The following is a 6000-nucleotide window of genomic DNA, read 5'->3' on the forward strand; positions in this document are numbered from 1 at the left end:
GCACATGCGCGTGTGTACTTTGGTGTTGGCTTTGCCACCTAGTGTTGACATTTGGAGGAATAAGTAGATACCCTTGCTGGGCTGGGACTCTGCTTCAAAGTTGGATAACATAAAAAAACAGCAGGCCACACCTGATTATGTAAGCCATTAGGGCATACATACACTTGTAAATTTACGTATGGAAAAATGGATAAATATCAAAAAAGGTGGAAAATGTCAAAAAATAGATAAAAAGTCTGGTTAAGTTTTGGTCAAACAGGATATCTGCATTTAGAATTAGAGTGTAGTCGAAATGTGACATACGCATTTGATCAAAGTGTCTGTAGAGGTCTAGAAAGCTACATGGATGAATGATCTATTAGAATCACAACACCATCAGCCTCCAAACTGACGGAGATCTGCACTGAAGGTTGAGATAGGTCTCATATTGAAGTTACTATCAATGAAACCATGAAAAGGTTGCCGCTCAATGATAAAAAGTGGCTCTGTGGACAACATGGATTTCATAATTTTTATCTGCATGACTTATATGAGCTCATAATACTACTGCTTGGCGTTTGTCTAATTTTTAAACCCATTTATCGTACATTGAACCTCTTTTTCGATTGTTCTCTCTCACGGTATCGGTTGCGGGAAATTTGCCGCTAGCAACATGTATGCACTAGAGCATGCTGGAGAGAATGAGGGGAGCCCTGAGATACTGTCATTCCGACTGGTGTTTTGTCTCTCTTACTCACTACGATGTTCTGCAGTATTTCATAGCTATCTTGCAGATGAATCGTCAGGGTCGTCCGGATAGGTATATATTTGTACCTGCCTAAACCTCCTGTAGCTGCCCATAGTTATGCATTTGTCCGTCATATGTTATTAATTTTTAAAAATATGAGCTCTAAAGCAGCTGTCATCTGGTGTCTTTATTCATATGTTTTTGTTATCAATATAGGTAATCGACCAACTGTGTTTGACGTATGCAGAATATTATCCATCTGTCTATAATTTCAATTATTTAACGCGGTAATCGATTACGTAAAGTCGTTCTGTTGGTGTGTGCTCATACAAAAAGCGTAAATGCGGGACTGAAGACCTAAGTCTAGATTATGCATTTTATTTAATCAAAAATCACGTCTTATTTCTACTTAAAACGATACCAGTGTCGTTCATATATTACAGCGATCTTCCATGCTAGGGTTGCATTATCACAATCTTCCATGAAACTGTCAGGCTTTGGAGCCGCAGCTCGCATTTTTTATAGACATAATATATTTACACGGATAAGTATGCGTTTTTATTGTGCAGAGTAGCACTTTGCCTGTTACTTGTCGTTGTTGGACCCCAAATCTCCCTCCCTTCCCATGGCTCTGAGGTATTAATATCACGGTGCACACAATATACTACGAGTTCAATTACATTTAGAAGACTGTGTCATTGGAAGTGTTCCAATAATAGACTTTACCTGGAAGTTTTTTGCTACTACAGTTAATAATCATGTTTATTTGCGGTTATTTTCGTTGTCAAATGCACTACCCTCCCCAGAGATCTTTTATGTTTGTTAAGAATGTGAAAAAATTTAGTGACAGTGCTTCTGGTAATGCAACAGTGAGTCCTGGTTGTTTTGCTGGGAACGATACTGAGCAAATTATTCCTTCCTGTTACGTAAAGGCCACTGAAGATCTCATCTATGTAGATCTACGATCGTTCTACACCTTGTCGACTGGGGGAGTAATACTAGATTAGATGTTGTTGATCATGACGTCTTTTTGCTGTTGTGATTTCTAAAACGGAAACACATAAATATTTATTTTTAGCTGTGCGTCTACACGATGAGGAAGACTGTAGTTTTAATGGCTTATTCGGTAATGGCAGTATGTAATACCTCGATACTATATTTAAAAAAGAAACCAGGACCTATAATAGCTTATAAAACTATGTGCTGTGTGCCTACAGTTTTCACAGGGGAATCAGTTACTCAAAACAGAGATATTGGTAGCTGTTTTAGAATGGTGGAATTTTCGTTGCCTTGTTACTTCCTGTAGAATCAAGCCTGGGAAACAGCACTTATTATGCATTGGGAGCTATGAATACAAAAAACATGCTCTCCCCAGATATGTTACATCGTGTTTTTTTAATGAATATTCGAACTCTATCTCGGTTATAGAAGGATCACTCAATCACGACGTCTCTTTCCAATTTTTTTTAGAGAGCACATACACACATATTCCATATGCTACCATGTGCCACTCACAAAACCAGAGCTAGAGAGATAGGAAAGCGCGTATCTGTACAAGTTCTATTTTCTCTTACCTAACATTGACTGTGTATGTCAGTTGTCAATATTATTCTCACGAAAAACAAGCATTGGCCAATTTGATTTCATGTAATTCTAGAGTGTTGATTGATCCCACCAATAACAGGTCCACCATTACGTTACTGGTGTTTGGTGAAGTCTTCTACTTAATAAGAGTCGTGTTAGAGCATTTCCGAAAACAACGAAAAGATTCACTCTATGACGTGTGTCAGCAACCTTATGAAACACATGGTTTGATCATAACTCTTTTTTTCTTCTTCATAGTTAACAGCATGTGAGTCTGTCTTGTGACAAAAATTTAACACTACATGTGATGCGAGAACGCATTTTTTAATGGATTACATCTCAATGGCAAACATGACACAAGTTAATAAAATTCCTCTGGGTCTGAGGCCGCATTGTCAACTATAAAATTCCGACGTTTCGGCGACTGTTGCAAGGCGCCTTCCTCAGGATGTATTGCTAACTTCTGTTTGTTGCAGTTAGCAATACACCCTGAGGAAGGGGGCGAAACGTCGTAATTTTATAGTTGACAACAACGGCTGCGGAAGCCTATTTTTACATGACACAAGTTATTGCATATATGTCTCAGAACCATTTTTTAGTACACTCGAGTTGGTAAAATCTCGCTGTGCAGATAAATTCTGATAGTGCCCCTCCCAGAAGTATCAGGCTCGGAACTTGACTCCGATATTAGCCAATTTACGATTAGTCAACGACAACTGTCGTAGTTGGGACGTTGTCGAAATTCTAACGATATGTGTGAGCTGGGAGAGAGGTGAATTCGTAGTAAAATCTTAACTTTCAGCATCTGATCATATTGCTGTAACCAGTAAACGTTTGAGGTGTTTTAGCTACTAAATAATGCTTTTTTGTTAACAATAAGTCTGTATGAGTAAGTTCAACAGCCCACAAACGTGTAACAAAAACAGTATTAGAACGTTTTCATTCATACATATTCCTCTGTCTGCTTAGACAGTGACACACCGGTAGCATTATCAAACTAGCATCTGGAGATTACAGACCCCTTCGCTGTTGTGTGTGGACTGCTCAGATATCGTTTCGTTATGGCTACATTGTAGGGACAGTCTCGCGCACGCCCTGATCACAGTTGGGGGATGAGAAATTTTCTGGTCATTTATTGCACAGACTCACAGGTCAGTGATCTCCCCCCCCCCCCCCCCCACCCCCCATCCACCAATTTATCAGTTTGCGTTGGATGATTTCCCCCCAAGGTTACTTGCAGCCAATGAGACGGCTCTTGATTTGAGGCTAGTGGGAGAGGTGATGAACATCACCGTATTCCAGGAATTGGCCCTGGGTTGGTAGCATCGACAGAAACGCGCAGCATCTGTCCAAAATAAGACGATGGATGCACTGTTATCAATTATGTGCAGCCTGTTTTTCCAGTAGTCATTTTTCGTGTGTTGGTCGCAATTTGGATCGCGTTGGTGGTAGGTTACTTCATCTTTGGAGAATCGGTTTATCGACAGATGATGCAGCGAACTCTCCAGCAGTGTTGACTCCCTAGTTCTATCACTTGGCGTAGACCGCTTTTGCAGCGGTTGCCATCTGCACTTCGAGGCTATGGGTTCCAGAACTAGACGTTTCATTTGCTTCGTTTACACTGAGAGTATTGTTCCAATTACACTTCTCAGCTGCCTGGGGCCTTTTGGGCTCGCAGGAATCAGACAGAAATGGTGGTAATTCTGCAGTTACCAGGTACGTGCAACCTGTTTCTTCCAGCATCCATTGTGCTTTTGCTGTTTCCAATTTGGACACTGAAGAATCGGTTTATCAACAGACGGTGCTCGATCTCTGAGGCCGCTTTTTTATCATGTGGTGAGAGAGTGTATGACTTTGTATGTATAAACAGATTATTTTTGATGCACTGTGGCCATTGTACAGCCTCATTTGTGTGTGGTGAGGATATTTTATTTTATTTACACGTCAGATTCCGTAGGACAAAATTCAGGAACAAATCTCCAAGGTCATGGAATGTGTCAGTACGTGAAATTACAACATAAAAGTAATAACAGATAAAAACAAAATGTTTATGAACACGAAAAAAGTCAGTCCATAAGTTTAAGTAAACGTAATCAACAATACAACAAGAACCAGCTTAATTTTTCAAGGAACTTCTCGACAGAATAGAAGGAATAATCCATGAGCAAACTCCTCAGTTTCGATTTGAAAGCGCGTAGATTACTGCTGAGATTTTTGAATTCGAGGGGTAGCTTACTGAAAATGGATGGAGCAGTATACTGCACACCTTTCTTCACAAGAGTTAAGGAAGTCCGATCCAGACGCAGGTTTGATTTCTGCCAAATATTAACTGAGTGAAAGCTGATTATTCTTGGGAATAAGCTAATATTGTTAACAAGAAATGACAGTAAGGAACATGTATATATTGAGAGGCCAATGTCAAAATACCCAGACTCGTGAACAGGGGTCGACAATAGGTTCGTGAAATTACACCACTTATTGCCCCAACCACCCGTTTCTGAGCCAAAAATATTCTTTTAGAATGGGAGGATTTAACCCAAAACATAATACCATACGACATAAGCGAATGAAAATAAGCAAAGTAGACTGTCGTGTCGAACGATCACTCACTTCACATACCATTCAAATAGTAAAAATGGCAGCGTTAAGTCTTTGAACAAAATCCTGAACGTGGGCTTTCCACGACAGTTTATTATCTATCTGAACTGTTCAGTTTCACAAATCAGTGCCCATTCTGTGAAATTAAAACTTCAGGTTTTGTTGAGTTGTGTGTTAGAAACTGTAAAAATTGAGTCTTACTGTGATTTAGAGATAGTTATTTTCTACAAGCCATGAACTTAGGTCATGAACTGCACTATTTGAAACTGGGCCAATGTTGCACACAACATATTTTACTAACAGGCTAGTGTAGTCAGCAAACAGAAATATTTTAGAGTTACCCATAATACTAGAGGGCATATCATTTATACACTCCTGGAAATTGAAATAAGAACACCGTGAATTCATTGTCCCAGGAAGGGGAAACTTTATTGACACATTCCTGGGGTCAGATACATCACATGATCACACTGACAGAACCACAGGCACATAGACACAGGCAACAGAGCATGCACAATGTCGGCACTAGTACAGTGTATATCCACCTTTCGCAGCAATGCAGGCTGCTATTCTCCCATGGAGACGATCGTAGAGATGCTGGATGTAGTCCTGTGGAACGGCTTGCCATGCCATTTCCACCTGGCGCCTCAGTTGGACCAGCGTTCGTGCTGGACGTGCAGACCGCGTGAGACGACGCTTCATCCAGTCCCAAACATGCTCAATGGGGGACAGATCCGGAGATCTTGCTGGCCAGGGTGGTTGACTTACACCTTCTAGAGCACGTTGGGTGGCACGGGATACATGCGGACGTGCATTGTCCTGTTGGAACAGCAGGTTCCCTTGCCGGTCTAGGAATGGTAGAACGATGGGTTCGATGACGGTTTGGATGTACCGTGCACTATTCAGTGTCCCTTGACGATCACCAGTGGTGTACGGCCAGTGTAGGAGATTGCTCCCCACACCATGATGCCGGGTGTTGTCCCTGTGTGCCTCGGTCGTATGCAGTCCTGATTGTGGCGCTCACCTGCACGGCGCCAAACACGCATACGACCATCATTGGCACCAAGGCAGAAGCGACTCTCATCGCTGAA

This window comes from Schistocerca piceifrons, chromosome 2 (genome assembly GCF_021461385.2).
Source record: "Schistocerca piceifrons isolate TAMUIC-IGC-003096 chromosome 2, iqSchPice1.1, whole genome shotgun sequence".
NCBI lineage: Eukaryota > Metazoa > Arthropoda > Insecta > Orthoptera > Acrididae > Schistocerca > Schistocerca piceifrons.